The sequence below is a fragment of the Aythya ferina genome, assembly GCF_964211825.1.
Source record: "Aythya ferina genome assembly, chromosome: 11".
Classification (NCBI taxonomy): Eukaryota; Metazoa; Chordata; class Aves; order Anseriformes; family Anatidae; genus Aythya; species Aythya ferina.
In genome coordinates, this window is record NC_140307.1 from 6,530,243 (window position 1) to 6,550,264 (window position 20,022).

General features: G+C 45.6%; 1 long non-coding RNA gene across 4 annotated transcripts in view; it reads right to left on the reverse strand.

The window, feature by feature from the left end:
* LOC311442874 overlaps positions 1-20,022 on the reverse strand; it is a 38,578-nt gene that overhangs the window by 13,460 nt on the left and 5,096 nt on the right. For all 4 annotated transcript variants that reach the window (XR_014696926.1, XR_014696927.1, XR_014696928.1 and 1 more), the window contains exon 2: positions 4,611-4,671. This is a non-coding gene — a long non-coding RNA (uncharacterized lncRNA). The remainder of the gene's footprint in view (positions 1-4,610; positions 4,672-20,022) is intronic.

Below are 20,022 nucleotides of genomic sequence, written 5' to 3' on the forward strand. Positions count from 1 at the left end.
TTTGACAAAGCGTCGTTAGTTCTGAGAGAGGAATGATTTTGTGATTCTATTCAGGGAAAATGAGGACAATGAAGGGGATTTAGTGCACAAGGGACCACATAGCATCTGTTCCACAGGCCACCAAACACCTTTCCATCTCTCCTTAGCTGATGTGATACCTGCAGAAGAAATAAACACAAAACGCCCTGTGCTGCAGGAATGTCCTAAGTCAGCATCTCTGGGAGAGAAAGGTCCATGAAAAATGGGCTCACACAAAGGTGGCTGCAGAGGTTTTAAGATGTTGCCTCCTCCTCAGAGGGGCCAGCAGATGGCAACATGGACCTGAAGCTCAGTTGCACCCAAGCAGGCTCTGCCACCCTTCAAAGCCACAGGCTGCCAGGCACAGACCTGTGCAGAAGAGGCTGAAATGAGAGCAGCTTTGGCAAACAGGCATCAAAAAGCCGGAGGCTGCAATTCCTTGAGCAATTGCAGGAGGAATTCATCTGCCAGCACTCAGTAACTGGGACATCCCATGAATACGAGGCTGCATGCCCATTTCCAACAAGGCTTAGGTCAATCAAGATCATTTTGTTCCCCAGCCATAGAAAAGCAGTCTAAGTGGATTGACACAATTGACTCAGAGTTCAAAAACTCTTTGGAGATTAGGGCTATGGTCTCCTTTGAAAATAGATAGTCCCTCGCACAACAGAGCCCTGACTTTGGTTAGGCCTACCGCAAATTAATAAGTGTAATAAATTATATAACGGATGGAAGAACTTAAGCAAAACACTCCTGCCCAAGAAGGCAGAAGTGATTTTTCAATAAAGCACTTTTCAGGTTTTCACCAGGCTTCAGCTGCTTTTTGAATAATGAAGTAGATAACAAATGAAATACATATGCTTAAACCACGATCCTAATTGAAACACATTATGGTTGAACAGGGCATGTTCTACACAGGCAGAGATCAGTGTGATAAAGCAAGGAACAAGATGGAATAGTGCTTCAGAAGTGTTTAAAAGCTCTTTCCATTTGGCAGGAGTGGCTCACATTTGCAAAACATTTATTCAAGTCTTAGTTGAAAATAAATCCTTGAATGTAGCTATGCTATTGAGAGGTTGCAAAGTGGCAGTGGCCTCTTTAATCATTGTCCCATTCAAGCCCTAATCAGCGCAGCATATGCAGGAATGAGTGGTAGGAGCGAGAATTCACCTCCTCAGCAGGGTGAGGCTGCATGTGTCTCTTCTTTCTAATTAGAAGCTCTATTCAGATGTTAATCAGCAACACCATGATTAAGGAGGATTAAAGAGAACACTTGGACTTCATTTCACTGATGTGGCTAAAGAGGTTTTTCCTTTCTTGTAGCAAAAAAATGGAAGTCAGTTTGATTTCTGAGTCTTGTCTGGCTTCACCTCAGCAGCGAGGATGTCACCTGCTCCTCGATGCTGCAGTGATGGAGGGCAGATGCTTCACATCCAAGGCTTTCTGCCTTTTGTGAGCCTTCCGAGCCACTGGCCCTCGGTTTGCACTGCTGGTCTGCTGAAGTGGGGATGAACGACTCAGCCCCTGCAGCCAAGAGGAGCTTGGGAAATACTGAAGACAAAAATGGATTGAGAAAATAATAAATGAATCTGAGCTGCATATGAGAAGTCAATGAAGGAATATTCCTACAGCTGATAGGATCAGACCTAGCCTGGCAACTGGAAGGGACAAAACTGCTGGTGATGATGCAGGGATAACTTCAAGACAGAATAAAGATGGACTACAGATCCTATGGGCACTTTGATATCTATAACTTCTCTGCTCTCCCTTATCCAAAGGGAAGGGTTGCTACTTCACTAGAGATGGCCTCCAACACCCTCTGCAAGGCACCTACACTACTTGCCATGTCCTGCTCGGCAGTGCCATGTCATTCCCTGTGCCTTCCTGTGCCCCACAATTAGAGGAAACAAAAAGCACTCTTGTGTTTCTTCTGAGAGATGAGCTCAGCTGGCATAAAATGAAACCATTTGTCTAATGGTCTAATATTTGGAAAAAATCCCTTCAAAGAAACTGTACTGGAACTGGCTAGCCCTCCAAATACATGAAATGATTTAATTGAAGGTGACAATTTAAATGGGATTTTTAATGGATAGTGACCTCATTGAAATCTGTATTTTACCATTACAAAAAAGTTAACAGCAGGTAAGTCCATTGTACATTTTCAGTTTTTTTTTTTTTTTTTTTTTTTTTAAAAAAAAAAGTTCTCCCAAATAGATGTAAATATAACCAAAATCCCAACATGCAAATATTCCTCTGTGAACTCCGGTGCCAGGGTGTATTCCCTTCATTTGCATCTTTTAAAAAAGAAAATAAAATCAAAGCAATCAGTTCGTTTCTGGTGGAGAATTTGGATGCAGCCTCCTGCATCAATGCATAATCCTCAGCTCAGTGCTCATTAAGCCGTGATGATTCACGACTGGCTCCTCCAGCTGAGACACAGGACGGGTTCAGCCCTGAGTTGCCCTCACTATCTGGAGGCATTTAGCTCTGGGGGGTGGCAGCACACAGATTGCTGTGGGTTTTTGGAGGCTGGCTCTGCTCTGCAAAGTTAAGTGTTGACTTCAGCTGAGTTTCTGACTGTACAAAACTAGCATAGGCAAGCAGGGATTCGGTCCTGCACCATATATTATATATGATTGCTTGGGGCAAAAAACTACCAGTGTCTTTAATTCTTCTTGGTACTATGCAGGGGGAAAATAGTGGTGGCAATAATAGGCTGTGTGCTTGTGGAGTATTTCCAGTCTGGATTCATTTTAGAAAGGTTAGCACAGAGTTGTCAGGGACTTCTGAAAATTAGGGGTTTTCAAAGCATACAGTTCCCATGTTGAGATGCTGCTGGCAGTCAATATCCAGGCTGAGTCTTCAAACATCAGCTGGGCCTTCAGCATACCTTTGTGTCATCCTAATAGACATTCACATCTCAGCCACCCCCACTCAAAATAGCACCTTTTTGAACTGGAGTCCTGTTCTGTCTAACGGAGAGAGACCGTAATCTCGGGATGTAGAGCTCTGCTGGGTTTGATGTATCCAGCAAGGATAACAATGATAGCGGAGCTCTGATGGAATAGATGGTTGTATGAGCTATACAAGTTCATGGGCTGCTAACCCATGGCGACATCCACATCACCCCACTGTCACTGCTGCTGCTACCTGCACAAGGTAAATTGAGTGTGGCTGGATCTGCTGCTGATGTGACACTTAGACATCAGTGTAGCTGCACAGGAAAATCAAGGGTGGACATCCTGTGACCAAGCATGTCAGAGGGAGGTGACTGGAAATCAATCATTCACCGTTCTCATAGCAGAAAAATAAGGGATCATCAAATTAAATCTTTAAATTGAAAAATTAAGCAAAGATAAATTCTTTTGCTCATATTTAAACTGCGGAACACACTACCACAGGATGACGTGTAAGACAATAGTATCCATGGTCAGAAAAAAATAATCAAATGTTGTTAAAAAGAAAGATGTAAATATTGGCTAAAAATGCCTACGCTATACTGCCTAAAGCTGGAAGGACACACCAGAGCAAACACCTCCATACACTTTCTTTGTTCCTATACCAAAAGCTTTTGTTGCTGATCACTGTTGGAGACAGAAATCGGAGCACAGTGGGGTTTGGTTAGGCTGAGTACAACCATTCTTACATCCTTATGAAAGTGTTTTGCTCACGGGTTTCCTTTTCTAGGAAACTTCAGGATCTCTGGACAGCATTTTGACAAATTTTGGAAACTAACCAGATACACCAGTGTTTTAACTTTAACGAGGACCGTGCTGTTGGCTGATGGCCATTAATGGTGAGAGTCCCTCTGTAGCCTAGCAAATTACCATGACTCCTGAAGGCCACCTCCTACCACCCAAGCAGTTCTGAGGACAGACACAGTCCCCTGTTAGCAAAGCCATCTGCTGTCAATGTGGCAGGATAGCTCTGTGCATTTCTCCTTGTACTCTGGGTCTCGGTTTCTCTGTCCTCAGGGCACACTAGCAGACTGAGAGGAGCCTGTCTCAGCCCCTCAGCTGCCCAGGTCTCCAACATTTTACTGCTGTCACTGTGGCCATGCCCACTCAGCGTAATTCAGTGCTCTGCAGAGCTGCATCAGCCAGCTCGGAGTCAGGCAGCATCTGCACTGTTGGCACCTGAGCTGCACTCACACAGAACTGCTTTCAAGTCAACACATTATTTCTCACCCACAGGGCTACTTTGGCATCTCTTGCACCTTTGCACCACAGAGACACACCTTTCCTTAATTTTAAGCACACAGTAATGAAGTCCCCTTGGTTGTTGCCAAAACCACGAAGACTAAAGGCTGCAAAGAACAGCCACTGCACCGGCACTGTCCTCAACAGCTTAGGAGAAACACTGGGAAGGATGAATTCCCTGCCATCCATGTCTTCCACCTAACCAAAATGGGGTTTTGCATCAGACTGCTTCTGCATGCCTGAGCGCTGGACAAGTTTCTCCAGCCATGAAAGTCCCTTGAAGTATTTAAGATGAAAAAAATCAAATCAGAGAGCTACAAACCACTGAGGTTTTGATCAGAGACCATTACACTTCCCACATACTTAGAAATACATTCATATCCTACTACTTACTTGCTTCCTTCTGCTAACAGTATCTCCAGAAGAGTCCTTCCAACCTCACCTACTTCTCAGCCTGCAAAGAAATAGAGATCATGATTGATGATCGCAGGCAGATGTGATGAAAGCATCCCAATCAGAGGCACAACACTGTTGCCTGAGTAATGGCTTTCCCACCCCCACAGGAGGCAGCACGCACGTGGTGCTGAGCTTGTTGTTCTGGTGGGCAGGATCCTGCTCCATCAGATGTACACAAACAGCCGCAAGTGCACTTTGCAACGCACGAAGAAAGCAAATAGATAAAGCTCAAAATACCTCCCTGCCCTTGTCTGTACTCCTGTTAACATCCTGGCATGAGTGTTAGTCTGTTGCAGTCATTTGTTTTAAGATTGTATTTGGCTTGACAGGGAGTCTAGACAGAAGTGTGCTCCGCTCATCTGACAAGCTCCCATTGCTCTTCCTTGCATTGGGGAAATCTTGGAGGAGCCGGTGCCTTGGAGGCAGAGCTCAGCCCTGCAGGGCTGGGGCTTTAGTGCAGAGCACCCCTGGCTGAATGTAACGGGTCTCTGGAAGCAGGGGAGGAAGGTGCTCTTCTTCATCTGGAGCAGGGCGGAGACATTTTAGGGTCCCTGACCACAAAACCCATTTCCAGATCGAGAGCACAAGGAGCAGTGGATAAGCTGCCAAGGCCAGAGTGATTGACTGATAGATAGATAGATGGATAGATAGACAGATAGACAGATAGATAGATAGATAGATAGATAGATGGGTGGGTAGATAGACAGACAGATAGATAGCTTTTTAGGGCAGTAGGGTCAGAGGCTAGGACACTGCTTTATACACATCTCCATGTTTCATGCATATATCCATCTGTGTGAAAGAGGTCCCACCTCAGCCTGAGTCTGCACCCTGGTGGAACACAACCTGCATCCCTTCGCTGCTTGCAAAAGTCAGCAGGAACTGGGAGCAGCTGCGTTTTAGTGATGTATCCTCCAAGAAGCTGTAATTCTTCCCCCCAGGCTGTTCTTTGTCATTCAAAGGCACCCCTCATAGTGCATCCTCTTTGTCACGTGCAGGTAACCTCTGTCCTAAAGCGGTCACCGTGTGCCTGCTTTCTTGTAATGCCAACCACTGCAACAGTCTGGATAGCCTCTGACCAGCCAACACAGACCCTTTTGGGGTCACCAGAGATCCCAACCCCACATTCTCCATGCTTCTCCACTTCAACTGCGGGTATTTCCCAGATGACACGTTTCTGTTGGGCTTCTCCCAGGGAGCTGGGAAGGCAGAGAGGGAGTGAAAGCAATGAGGGCTATTTTGGGACAGAAAGCTATGGGAGCCCTGGAAGAAAGGACAAGCACTCCATTGTCTTGTAATATCCAAAAATCTGCTTCCAAGGGCCAATATTGCTAGTTCAGACCCCTGGATGCTGCACGAGGTGGGGTGCCCCAGCCTGGTCCAGGCAGCCTGGCCCCTCTCACTGCAGCCCGCTCATCCCTCTGCCGGGCAGGGAGATCAAGATTTTTGGCTGCAGCTCTGAATGCTCCTCTGCCGATGAAATATTTATTATGACATGTTGCCTAGCAATGACCAGATTGCCCTGAACATGCAGGGGATAAAACATACTACGGGATGCGGGAACCAGGGAGAGACAGTGGAAGACAAAAATCAAAGGAAAAATAACTCCAGACGGTCACCGATTTTGCCGGGTTTAGAACAATTTGCTAGCAAGAGATGAAAAATAGATTTTGTTCAGTAAAGTGTTGGATTGGTCAGACTAATTTCACCAGCTAGGTAGCAGGCTTACAGGGATAAAAGCAGACAGTCAGGAAGCACTTAGCAGTTATGTAGCAAAATGGGTTATTTTTGTCACTGCTTGGCGGTGTGTGTCCGGACAGCACGGTGCTGTGCTGGTGTCTTCCTGCTCGTTGTCAATGTGCCAGAGCTAATTAAAGCGAGCTGGGCCTATCCACGGAGTGGGATTTACTGAAACAAACTAATCAGGAAGGCAAAAATAGCTGTGGATTTCTGCTGTTCGGAGGGAATTTGTCGGCTTGGGAAGAGGATGGCGGGGAGAGCCGACATCAGATGTCTGTTTCGCCATCTGATGCTTCTCATTCATCCCGCTGTATACTCAGAGTGCTTTCAGGGTTGTTTTTGTTTTGTTTTTTACCTCCCAGATTTAATCCCGTTTCCAACAAGCTGAATAGCCAACAGGTGAGAGAGGTAGCATTTCTGAAAAACAACCGCTTTAGAAAAGCTGTTGGCGCATTTGCCTTTTGATGGAACTCAGCACAAAAGGGAGGGAAAAAGGGAAAGAGAGAAGTCCTTTTTCTGTGAAAAGAGATCATCCCGCGACTTCATTCACCGTGTTTGTTTGCTGGAGCCTTTGCAGAGGCCAGCCGTTAATAGATGGGCTGCATGAGCCTTCTCATTCAATTTATCACCAGGCTTGCACAAAACGATTCTGCTGCTTTCGCGGGGGCATAGTCAATCTAACTATCTCACACGTCGGGAAAAGCCCTGATTGCTTTAGCATCCATTGCCTGACAGCTTTTATTCCTAGAATAGCCCTGCGGGGAAGGGATTAATGCTCCATTTTACAGATTCACGGAGTAGTGCTTAAAACCAGGAGGAACTTTGGATCGTCAAGCCGAATGCAGCTCAGGACATCTCATTGGCTACCCCTGGATGCCACCCAGTTCTTTGTAAGTGCCTGATGTCCTCATGGTGTCCCCATGGCAAAACCGTGTTGTGGTCCTGCCACCAGGATGTGGAAAACCCCTGGAGAGCTTGGTCTTGGGAAGCTATGTAGTCTCAAATCTACACATCTCCAGGTTCAGCTCCAAGAGAATGAAGCCCTGGTCCTCAAAAGCAAGAGGACGCCTTCTTTCACTTTAGGATTTAGTGGGCTTTACACACCTAAAATTTTTAAGGACATGAATCCTGTTTTCAGGGATCCTAAAGAATCAAACCAGAGCTCCCCAGTCCAAGATGCAACACTGAACGCCCCTTGCCCACCATGATGAGGAGCTCCTCAGAGGTCTTATTTCAAAAGTTCTCCCAGTTCTAAAGGATTCAGTCAACCCAGGGCTGTTTAAAATAGCCACTTTTTTATTTTTATTTTTATTTATTTATTTATTTTTTTCTCCCTTCTTTCTTTCTTTTATTTATTTATTTTTTTGCAAACCAGTGAAGAAGGTATAATTTCAAAGTAATCCCCAAAGGCTGTTGTGGAGTCCGAGACGTGGTTAGTTAAAACCCTGTCCTAGGAAAATGTTGGTAATCAGGAGAGAGAGCATGGAAGGGGATTGAAAAATATTCTGGTCTGGAGGGTGTGATTTATGGTGACAGGTGAAGTAGAGCTTCCTATGTAGGCTAAGTGATGGCTAAATGGGAAGGTGCTAATGGCAAATCTATTTGAAAAAAAGGTATGAAATATCAAGGACAAAGACGGAGTGCCTCAGGTGGGTGCATGGCAGCGTGCTGGGCCCACTGGCATAATGACCTGTGCAGCAGTGAGGTTATGGGGAGCTGAGGAATGGTCTCCATACAGATCAGAGGAGCTAGAGTTAAGAATTTAAGTGAGAATTTAACAGTTAGGCTGGGAAGAAAACAAACAAGACAACCAAAGCAGACAAAAAAACAGGTGTATGGAAGGGAGTTTCCTGGCCAGCTCAGGAGCAGGGCTGTGGGGTAGCACCAGAGTCCCCTTTCCCTCCCCAGGTTTCACCGTGCCCATGGACTCTGGTCCTAGCAAGCTCCTTCAAGCATTTTGTCCCCAGCCTGAATTTCTGCACCGCTCTCGCTTTTTCAGCTTCGTCATTTTGACAGGCCAATTCTCTGACATTTTCCCCTCTGCTGGCTCTGCAAGCAGAGCCGACATGCATTACTTGAGCTCCCAGCACTGTCCTTCCCTGGGCACCAGCCATGGCTGCACCAACGCCTGCCAACCTTGCAGCTTTTTCCCCCAGTTTTTTATTTCACAGCAGATGTTTGGCTGGGCCCCTTGGGGCTGTTCATTCAGCTTATTGCACGGTGGAGAGAAATCGCTGTTTCTCCAGGGTGGGTGATGGCTGCGGAGCCCTAGGAAGCTATCGGGGTGTTTGTGCCATCCTCCTGCAGGTGTTTCGGGGACAAGGTTACCTTGTCCCCTCCTGACTCTCACCCAGAGTCAGCATGGGGGAACTAATTGCCTGCCTTTAATAGATAAACCAAGGGCTGTTTAACCTTTGATGACTGAGTGGATCTGGGAAATGAATCGACCAGTCTTTAACGCAAGGAATTATATGGGCAAAAGAGGCAGAGTGGGATGGCAGATCTATTCAGCTGCTAGGACTGAGGCAAAAGAGACCAGGACATGCCCCTCTCTCCCACACCCAAATAAAAGGCTGCCCATCAGAATAGGAGGGCAGGGATGGGGTGATGAGATACAGCACACCTGTGTCAGGAGCCAGACCCATCAATTACCACGGCAGGACTGTCACTGGGGAGATGCCTCCCTTGGCACAGAATCCGATGATGCTGCGTTGAGACCGTGCCCTGCTGATTTCAGAGGCCCTCGTGTCCCACCCGATGCTATTGCTGTTAGTAGCAGCTCAAAGAGAGAGGTGCAGGGAGAGGAGGAAGCACCAGCTCCCCTGGGCTCAGTGCCTAGCATTTCCAGCGATTTGCTGGATGCCCTTGGAAAAGCCAATTACGGTTTTGCTGCCTTGGATTTCTCAGTTGTACAATCCAGAGCTGTTCGCAAGCGTAATTAACCCATAATCTGACCACAGTTTCAGGCTTGTGGTTTGTAAGAGGATGGCGTGATTATTTCAGAAATCATGTATTGAAAGTATTAATAGATTTTTAAGACCTGGAGCAATGACTGTGCTAATTTATTTATACAGCATTTGTTAACCAGATCGCAGAACCTCTTCCGGCAGTATCTACACTGCAGGCACGCCTGTAAGTCCCCTCTGTGCTATAGCAAGCCCTCCAAAAAGATGTTAAGTTTTGATTTAAAGGTCCCAGGTGACAGAGACTTCATCACATCTGTAGGTCAGCTGTTGGAAGGCTGATTTCCCTGCATTGCTGAAGTATGCCGTATTGCTAGGCTGAGCGTATCCAGGATCCGTTCCCACTGCGAGAAGATTAAAGAGCCGTAAATGTGAGCAATCTCTAACCCAAGTAGGAAGCTGCAGACTGTGACCGAGTGAGCTCTTTGCATGCTTGTGGATAAACTGAATAGATTAGGGTTTAAGCCTCTAGGAATAAAGCAGATTTTTGAGATCTTAAATAATTCCTGGAACTCTCCTCTGAAGCCTTTCTGATTTTTCCAAACTCTCTTTGAGCTTTAGGTGTCAAAACTGAAGAAAGTATCAAATGCAATCTCAATGATAATAAATTTAGATGTAGCAGCTCTACACTACTACAATTTCCTTCCTTACTCATTCGTGGCTCATATTTGTATTTGTAGCTACAGATTTGTGCCGGCAGTCTGTTTGGTTGTCTACCATGACGCCCTATTTCTGTTCCAACAGTTTCTCAGCACTCTCAGAATACCTATTTACAATGTGATCAATGTTTAGACATAAGGGCAGGATGAGTAGCTGATATTTTGATCTAGAATAACCTAATGAGAGCCCAGTAGTCAGTCTGTGCCTGAGAGGTGGAGTCAAATTCACAGCTGGAGTTTTTCAGCCCAGACAAGCACAGCCTGGACGGGGAGCAGCATTAACCTGCAAGGTGGGCTGTGCTGCCCGAGCACATCAAACCTGGCATAAGCTGATGAAATGCACTTTTCTAGGAAAAAGGTCTGTGGGAAGGGAGGGGGGCTTGACAGGCAGGAAAAGGGGATTTCTCTAAACAGAAGGAAAGTTGCGGCAAGAAGCAAAAAAGCCAGGACCTGCTTTACTAAAAAATGGAGGAAAAAGACATAAGGGAGCAGTAAGGAAGCCTGCAGAGAAACCTGGAGGTGGAAACTCTTTGTTTACCTGAATTAAAACCAAGGTTGGTTAATCCCAATTAATTAATTGAAGTTAAGAACCTAATTTTCTTGCCACATGGAGATATTCTGCTAAGTGGAATGAAAAGGGAGATGATTGGTGAACAAAGACAGTGTGCAGGAGAAAAGTGAGATAACATGCACTGAACATGAGGTGTCAGAGGGATGTATTGGAGGTTATCCCAAAGATGCAACAGAGTGTTCACTGTACAGAGGAATAATGAGAAAACCCAAGAAAGTAGAGATGGGAATTCTCCCAAGTGAGTGATGACCAAAAAACACAAGAGTTGCCGGAACTGTGAAACCAGTGGAAAGGGAAGTTGAAGAAAACAGGGACAAAATCACGTGTGCCAACAGCAAGTGGCAGGGGAACCTGCGGGCAGAGAGGGCAAATGGTTTGCAAAAGTGAAAGAAAAGAGAAAGTTCCCCTGCAAAATCTAGTACTGAAGAACTGTGATTAATTGCCTCATGAAATGTTTTGGCCTCTGGGGAAGTCCCTGAGAAGCTTCACATGGAGCTTCCAGCTGCTGCGGTCTGGTAGATAAATGTCATCTTCTTGGAGGCTTTGTGCTGCTGTGTGGAGCTGGACCCCAGGACCAGGCAGCGGCGTGATTTACCATGCTAACATTAATGCTATCAAGTGATGGGCCTCTGGTTATTGGGGTGTATGGTGGAGCGTATTTTACTGATAATGAATGTAGCATTTGCCTTGAGATGTCCATCAACAAGGCACCTGCCCTATTTGCTATTGATTTATTCATTCATTATCATGCTGTATGATTAGAAAACCCACATCGTCACGGCCACTGCAGCAATGGCAGCAGGGCTCTTACAAAATCCATCCTGCACAGCAAAACTCTTGATCTGAGACAGACCTCTGCGTCTCAGAGTGACTTCACATCTCTGCTGGGAGGTGAAGGGGCCACTGTGCATCAGTTCTCATTGCCACAGACAAGGGCCTGATGTTTGCTTTTGCTTCTCCTGTTGTCTGCTGCTGAATGGGAAAAGAACGCCTCTCACTCCCTGCTTTCTCCATCAATTCAGCGATGGAGAACAAAGCTTCCCCTAAGTGAAAGTGCAAGCTTAGCTATATGATTGGTTACGAGGCATGTTTGCAGCCTACAGAGACACTCGGGAGCACAGCGATTGGCTTTGCTTAATAGTGGTGACAAAAGCTCCTCATCCTGCCCAACAGCACTAAAACCTCCCAGCACAAAGGGCCGGGTGCTGGTGGGGCTGGCGGCTTCTCCCCACGATGCCTGGCTTCTGTTGCACTGTGTTTACAAGGCAAGCAGGTTTTAGGCTGCTTTGGGCTCAGTAGGATCATGCCAGTATAACAAAACCTCCTCTCCTTTTCCTGGGAGGAGGTGAAATGCTTGAGCGGAAAGATTAACTCTGACACGACTCTGAAGCTGCTCCCGGGGGCAGGATGACCTGCCTGGAGAGCCAGGGCTTTGGCAGGGGTCAAGAGCTGGCTCCAAAGCTCATGGCTTTTTGTTTGGTTTTGTTTAAAAAACAGGAGCAGGAGTAGGCAGCCCCCAGAGCACAGTTCCTCTCCCATCACGTTATTCACCACGGTTCAGCCCCAGCTCTACAGAACATCTCCCCGAGTCTTTCTTCCTGCACAAAAGCACCCAATTAGATTTCAGAATGGAAATTTATCAATTACATAACTTTTCTACAGAGAAAATTGCTGCCTACATGCCATATCTTTTCAGGAGGAGATGTCCATTAGAGCTAATTGTGCTGGTGGCTTTGGTAATGGAGACACCGGTTGGGCTGGAGCTGGACAGGCAGACTTAATTCTATTTGCACTTATGCTACTGAACAGATAGTGGATGTCAATTACTCTAGTTACTAATTTTCTGGACTGTGTTGTAACCCATTATCCAGAGGTGAAAAGTTTTGTACCCCATTATCATGTCCCTCACATCAGCTAATGATGCCAAAAATAAACTACGTGTTTGAAGATGTTGAAATTAATAGTAATTTCTCCGTGCTTTGTGATATCCCTGTTTTTGGTACATGTTCTCCAAAGCCTCAGTATTTTAACTGCAGAAAATGTTAAGCTGGGAAAGCTATTTATTGATTATACGTGGTATACGGGGAGTGCTTTTTTGGCATTAGTCCATCTCATGTCCACTTGGATTTTCAGGAGAGACTGAGTGGCTCTGACAGGAGTAGAAGAGGGCAAGCACATTGAAAAAAATGTAATTGGAGTAAATGAACTTTCCAAGACTCAAAGTGGACTGTAAGGAGAACTCTGAAGTCTGGAGGAGCTTCCCATTCTCCCAGAATAACTTAGTCCAAGAAAAAGACTGTAGTCATGCTGCTAGGGGTGGGTGCCCAAGCAGGACACCGGGCTTGTTGGAGCCCTTCCCTAAAGAATCCTTCCACCCATTATATTGGCCATCTACCCCAAATTTCCATTTCTCTATGGAAAGATATGTTTTCCATTGACAAATCCAATCTCATAATTTGTGTTTGGGACAGAAAACGTTGGTTTACTATCAAATAATAAAAAAATTCCCAACTTTCCGTTTTCTCATCCATCTTCCATTTGTCTGTGCTCATTCATCTTAAAGTATAATAGGGATTTTGTGGTGCCTTTTTTTTTTTTTTTTTGTATCTGAATAGATGCACTGAGCCTTCAGAATAATTTTTATGACAGGCAGACAGGTGAAAGGGAGAAATCACAGACATTTGAATAAATGTCATATAAAACACAAGAACCAATCTGAAAGTTCACAGGATGCTGAAACAGATGGTTTTCTGAGAGGTAATCTATTTTCTGAATTTGGTGTTGCAGCAGGCACATAAACATATCCTAAGGAGAAGACTCCCTGTCTTTTGATAAAAGGCACCTACCCTCCATGCAGCCTGTACCTGAACAAGGAAGAAAAGAGAGAAAACTGGGGAAAAAAAATAATCAGGTTGCATTTTGCAAGTCTTTGTTGGAAAAGGGATGCGGAGAGGGTGAATACTCCTAATTATTATCTGAGAAGCATTCATAGATACTAGCTTTGGGGAAGCCTGTGGCAGGTTAAGAGAGCACATCAGCGCGTGCACACAAATGAAGAGGTACCTGCTCGAAGCAAAACAATGCATAAAACATCCTGTTTATGCAAATGTATGATGATGACATTGCCAGGCACTGATTAGGAAATAAATCTGATTTGCTTATGGCTCCCTTTTATCAACAATGTACTGTTCTTTAAGGCAACCACGGCTCATTCCTCATATTTGGCTGGCCCCTGGGGTTAGGTCTGGAGCTCGGAGACTGGCAGGGGAGGAAGGCTCCTGCTCTGACGGTGCCCTGCAGACACCTCCAGACACAGCTGATGAGCAGGTGGGTGGTTTTAGTGCTTGCCACAGGTGAGAACATCTCCTTAAGCATCCCATAAGCTGTCTTGCTCCTGCTCCTAAGGATGCCATGGTATACATTAATTCTTCTCCAGCCTTGCCACGTGAAGGAGAATCTGCTCATGCAGCAGAAGGAAACGAACTGAAATAACTTGCAGAGTAGGCTGGTTGGAAGTTCCCTTCTGGCTGTGTTTACATAGGATTAAACCTTCCACTCCACACTGCAGGGGCAGAGACATTAGGAAATGGCAGGAATCTCCACCTGTATCAGCTGATGTGGTCCCTGATACCAAAAAGCATCACAGCCCTCCTTTGATAGCGTTCATTGCTGGGAAGATTTTTCTGATAAACAGTGGCCATTAGCACATCCCGCAAGTGCCTATTCTAAGCCCATCTCATCTTGGCATTCATGACCTGTGGAGACTGGTTGCTAGCTGCTAGCTCTACAAATTGGCAACAGATCACATTAGCAGATGGCCTTAAGTACATGCGTGCCAGGCCTCATTATGTGTCTTTTTTTTCCTTCTTTCTTTTTTTTTTTTTAGAGCCATGTGTGGACTCTGTCCAACTATGTGGCAACACCTCCCATGCCTGGGATGCTGATGATACACCTTTGTTGTTCAAGAAAAGGGCTGCCTCCATTTGCAATGCTTTCTGAAGTCCTCACCCTCAGAAGGCACAGAGCATCTGCCTGCTTTGAGGAAACAGCTGTGCGTTCATTTCGGATAGCTTGGAGTAGGCTGCTGGCAGCCTATGCAAAATGAAGCTACCAGCATCCAGCCATTTCTCAGCAGACTCCCCATCTCTGTAGATTTTCCCCAACCTCAAACACTTCCTCAGCTGATATTTCCATGACAGCCACAGCACAGGCAAAACAGGACATGGAAGGAGGGGAATTTTCTGGCAAAAGGCACCTGGCTGCAGACAAAGCCTGCAGAGAGGATGAATGAAGCCTGGTGTATTTGCTTCTCGAGTTGCCTTGCTCCTGCTGCCACTCCAGGCTGCAGGGGCATGCAGGGAAGCTCTTCCAGGTTGCAGCCAAAGGACATTGGCACCACAGCACCTACAGCTCTACTGAACGCTGGATTTGAGACTCTCAGCTTGGTTTTTGCCCACCTTCAGGTCTGCGTTATTCACCTGACGCCTTGCCCCTTCATCTTCTCAAAGATTTCCATGACTCTGCCGCCTCCCCACTTGTGCCAATCTCATTTTTTTTTTCCCTAAGAGAAATATATGCCATGTACTGATCTGCCAGTCACTCCTTCATGGATACTGAATCTATTAAAAAGAAAAACCTGATTTTAAATGACATGTCATACTAAACTGTCTCATTACCTCTGAAGCGAGATGAAACGCGTTCTCTCCCCATATGATTTTTTTACCCTGTGTCTCCATATTATTCCTCATTCACGGGAAGGGTGTTTAGCCCAGAAGATTATAGACTGGTCATAACCAAAGAAAGGGAGAGAAAGATTTACTCCAATCATGTCGGAGGGACCTCAGCGAGTATTAACTGATGAAGTATACACAGATCACAGCACCCCCTCAGTGCCCGCCTGTGAATTTATCCCGCTTGATAAATGGGAGCAGTTTATGGAACAGGCAGAAATTGATACGGAAGAGGTTTCTATCTGGAATGCACTGTATAAATTACGGGATGCTTATCTGTGAGTAATTCTCTTGCATATGCTAACTGCCCAGACACTTACAGCCTATGGCAAAGACATTAGATAACCTTCAATTCACAATTGCCGGGGGCAATCTTCATGCTAAATAAATAGTTCATCTTTTTTGGACTCAAATGATATATCTGTTTGCAAGCACCACAAATACTGCTCTAGAAATGGATACTTAAGGCACATATATATATATTTTTAAGCTGTCCTTTTTTTTTTTTTCCTGTGCCTGCAATTTGTGGCTGCACTTTATGTAATTTAGCAGCCTGCTACTCCTGCCTCGTCTATTTTATCTATCAGGTTTCTAATGTGCTATCTAGGTGCCTGTCAGGTAGATGGACAGTTAAAGGCATGATATTTTTTGTCTTGCTCTTTCTTGCTACGCCTGTCCCATTGAGGGCACACGATACCCTTGTTCATGTATTTGCCTTTTAGGCAACTTTGCCCACGGTTCTTTGCTGCCACAGACCTATGTGCTGATCTGAAAAGGAAACATTTTTTTTTTCTACTGAGCTCTGCAGGCTTGAGATCAGAATTCAGCTGAGCAAAAAGTGAGGCCAGGATGCAGGCACGATGAAAAAATCAAGCACTCAGTATATAAAGAAAAGAGCATTTCCCGGTGCTCAGACAGGTGAATGACAAATATCTTCCTCTTTTGACATAACTCCCCACCCCCCAGCTTAATGCAGACATTGCATAGTGTTTGTTTGGCATAAGCTGGGTTTATAGCTCTATTTTCTAGAAATAAAATCACTGTCTGCCTGAAAGCCAAAAGCATTTTTTTTCCCCTTTCCAAAGGAATTGCATTGGCACTCACAGCCCATCTCAGAGGCTGGTGCCAACCGAGTGCAAATGAACCAGGAGGAAATTCAACGCACGGAGAGAAACCTCAGGCTCCAGGCAACTTACAGCAGCAGATCAAGACCAGCTGGTCTGACACCACTACTTCTCCAGCCATCAAGCCCCAAGCCAGGGATGCCTGTCCCATCATCACCCAGCTCCTGAGACACTGCCCAACAGTATACTTTGCTCTAACTTCTGCTGCCTAACAAGAGGTGCTGATAACTTTCAAGGGAAATTGCACTTATCAGTGGAGCTGGGCTCTGTTTGCTCGCAGGGTTTGTATTTCTCAGCCCTGGAAGAGGTGCTGATCCCACGTCTCATTCTTGGCATTGCCAGCATCCTGGCAGAAAGCTGCACATGACTCTGCCCGCAGGGAAATACTCCATTAATCAAGTGCTGACAGACCTCCTCACTACTTTTTCCCCCATGGTGGTCACACATGCCATTTTTTCTCTGAAAAGCTGTTCTCTGCATTTCGGCATGGCACAGATGCATCATCACAGAAGCCTCAGGGGCAGCAGAGGGGCTGGATCTCAGCCTGTATCTTTTGGGAAAGAAGCAGTGCATCCCACCAGGATCTCATACGGATGCAGGCAGAGAGCTCGTCTTCCGAGGAAAACTGGGATGGAGTCACCGCTGCACACCTGCGATTTCAACTGGACAAACCCTTTTCTGTGTGCATTCGTCAGTGATTTCACAACTTTCTTTAGATGCATGGGTCCAACCTACTCAAAAAGAAACTGGGAGCAAGTTTCGGTCTCTGTCTCAGCAGAGCCACGCACACTTCTGTCTCAAAGGAAAGAGCATCTAGATGCTATTTCTGCCTCCTCATGGCTTGTTGCAAAAAGGGCTCCCCCACTACCTTTCCCAGAGGGCAGAAGAGTTGCCTTCAGTTCTAAATTTAGCTTTAATGAGCGCAAAATGAATGAGGTAGCAGGGGAACTTAATCTGGTTAACAGAGCAGCAGCAGAAAGAGCAAGATGTTTGCGTGCAGTGATGGATCCTGATTTCCCATGCTGAATCCACAGGAGCATCAAAAGGACTCAAGTCTGCTGAATCCTGAGTGGTTTTGTGGATACATGGTTGGGTATGAAGCAGGCAGGGAGTCCTCACTGCCAGCGATGACAGCAGAGCACTATTTGGCCTTGGGCAAACACACATGCCTGCTGACTTTGGTGCTCGGATGTTGTTTATGAAGGGAGAAACAGCACAGGCTGGCATACGCAGAGATCTGCACAAAATCATCCGCTTGCGTGGCTTGCAGGTACACCTCGCTCCTGACACGTACCCCCTGGCTGTTCCTGCTATCATCCAGGCTCTCGGTCTGACAGCACCTGATCTCCTTCCTCCTCCAGTCCTGGAGCACCGCCGAGCTCTGCTCATTCATCTCTTTGAAGAAAAACGATGTGTTGCATTTAGTCAAATCCAGGATCCCCAAAACAACAGCACCAACACACCTCGGCCTTGGTCTAGACCTGATTCTCCGACCCTGTGGAGCTGACCTGCACAATCCTTCCTGCTCTTAGAAGCCCAAAAATGTGCATCAGAGCACACCTCTGCAAACTATTTCAATGAATAGCATGCCCTATCTGACTTTTGCAGCTAGGGTTTCGGATTCACATAAGACATCCAAGGATATATTCAATAAACCTTACAAATCCAAATTCCTTGGTCCATTGCTGTGAAGTAGCTCTGTGGGCAAAAGAAAAAAATGAAAATGAATGAACACTGTTGTAACCAAAGCAGGGTAATACCGCCCAAAACCACAAAGAAGAACATGTGCAGAGAGATAAATTATTCAGACACCACTGCAGGGTTTTTTAAGCCAGGACTCCAGAATTAGCACCTTGCTCATGTCAAGAAAAGGCAGAGGATGGATCATGACTGTAAATGATCAAGGCCTTTCCTTAGTTTCACATTTCATATAAGACCAATTTCCAGAAATAACAAATTCCCCTCGTTCTGTGCCAACACCAGCACTTTCTGCAGGGTCCTGGGGCTTCCTTAGAGGTCTCTGGATCAGCCACAAAAAGGATGCACAGGCTGAATTTTGGAAGGGGCCGCGCACCCGCAGCTTCCACCAAAGCCACCCGAGGAGGCTGCAATGCTCTGAATCCTTTCCTAATTAGATCAACAGTCTCGTCACCTCCTGGGATGGCTTGGTATATCCTCTGGCTTTTAAAGGATTTTGTATTAAAAACAGATCTCTGATAAACCAGAGCCTCCCTGCATACAGAAAGAAAAGCACGATAAACTCCTTTCTTTTCCTCGCAGTTTTGAGCGATGATAGCTAGAGAAATAACACTTGCTTGTAAATAACCCATGACCCTTTTCATCCAAGGGGATCTTCCTAGCAGATTAATCCATTTTTTAAGACATGGAGGGCATTAAAAACACGCTCAGCCAGTTTTCTCATTTGGATTTCCAACTTCTTCAATTCTGTGACCACTCATTCACTGAAGAAGAAATAAATAAAAAGCTCTCTTAATTTCTCCTAAGATTCCATGAGCTTATTTTTAGGGAATGAAGCAGAAATAATTATTTTTAATAGACATTTATATTTCAGGGGACGAATGAAACAGTAAGCACCATCAGCTTTTGGTGGCAATGACAAGGGAGCAAATCAGCTGCGTGTGAGCAAATCGCTCATATGAGCTCCAGGGCCAACTCTCCCCCCGGACACCATATTTCAGCAGTCTGTACGTTCATACAGAAGGCTGGATTCATGTTTTAATGTGGTATGCACGTAGCCAATAAGCTGGTAGGAGAAGTAAATAGTACCTGGGACAGTAGACATTATTATTCCCCTTTGACAAAGGCAAATGGAAGTACATAAAGGACTGGGAAGTGAATCCTGGTTTTTCAGCACATGATGCTCGAGTCACCAGGCTTACATCTTCTAAACAATCTCTAAACCTCAGAAATTCAGCTGTAAAACTGCAGCTTTGCCCTCACTACCTCCAGCAAAATGAAAGGGATGTGGAGATGCTCAGAGAAACCAGGCAGCTCAGAGGGCACGGAGGAGCCAGCCCCTCACATGCCCAGACCCTCCTGGTGAAGCCCATGCAAGCCAAAATGAGCAAACAACAGTGGAGTGTCTGCAAAGATTTATGTGAATGATGCTTGAATGTTTTCCTTGGTGATACTTCCAACTTTTGCCATGAGTGTTCACATGAATGATATTTTTGATAGTAAAAACAATTGTGCAAAGGGAAATTCTCAGAAATATGCGTTTGAATGAAGCCTCACCACAAAAAGGACATACGCAGCCGTGCAGAGATCTCCCTGCTGTGTACAAAAGTTTCGGTCCCCCAGGAAGGGAGCAGAAGTACGGTAATACATTTTGCAAAACAGAAAACAGCCGCAAAAGGATGGCAAACAGCCAGGCGCAAACGAAACGAACTCAAGGACTGAGATGCATCACGGGCTGTGTTTGATTAAGGAACATTGTCATAAAAAAACAAGCCTGTTCGTTCATGAATAATACAGGACCAAGAGACAGGTCTGGATTTGTCATTTAAATTATTTATCATAACTATGAAATGGCTACCTGTCC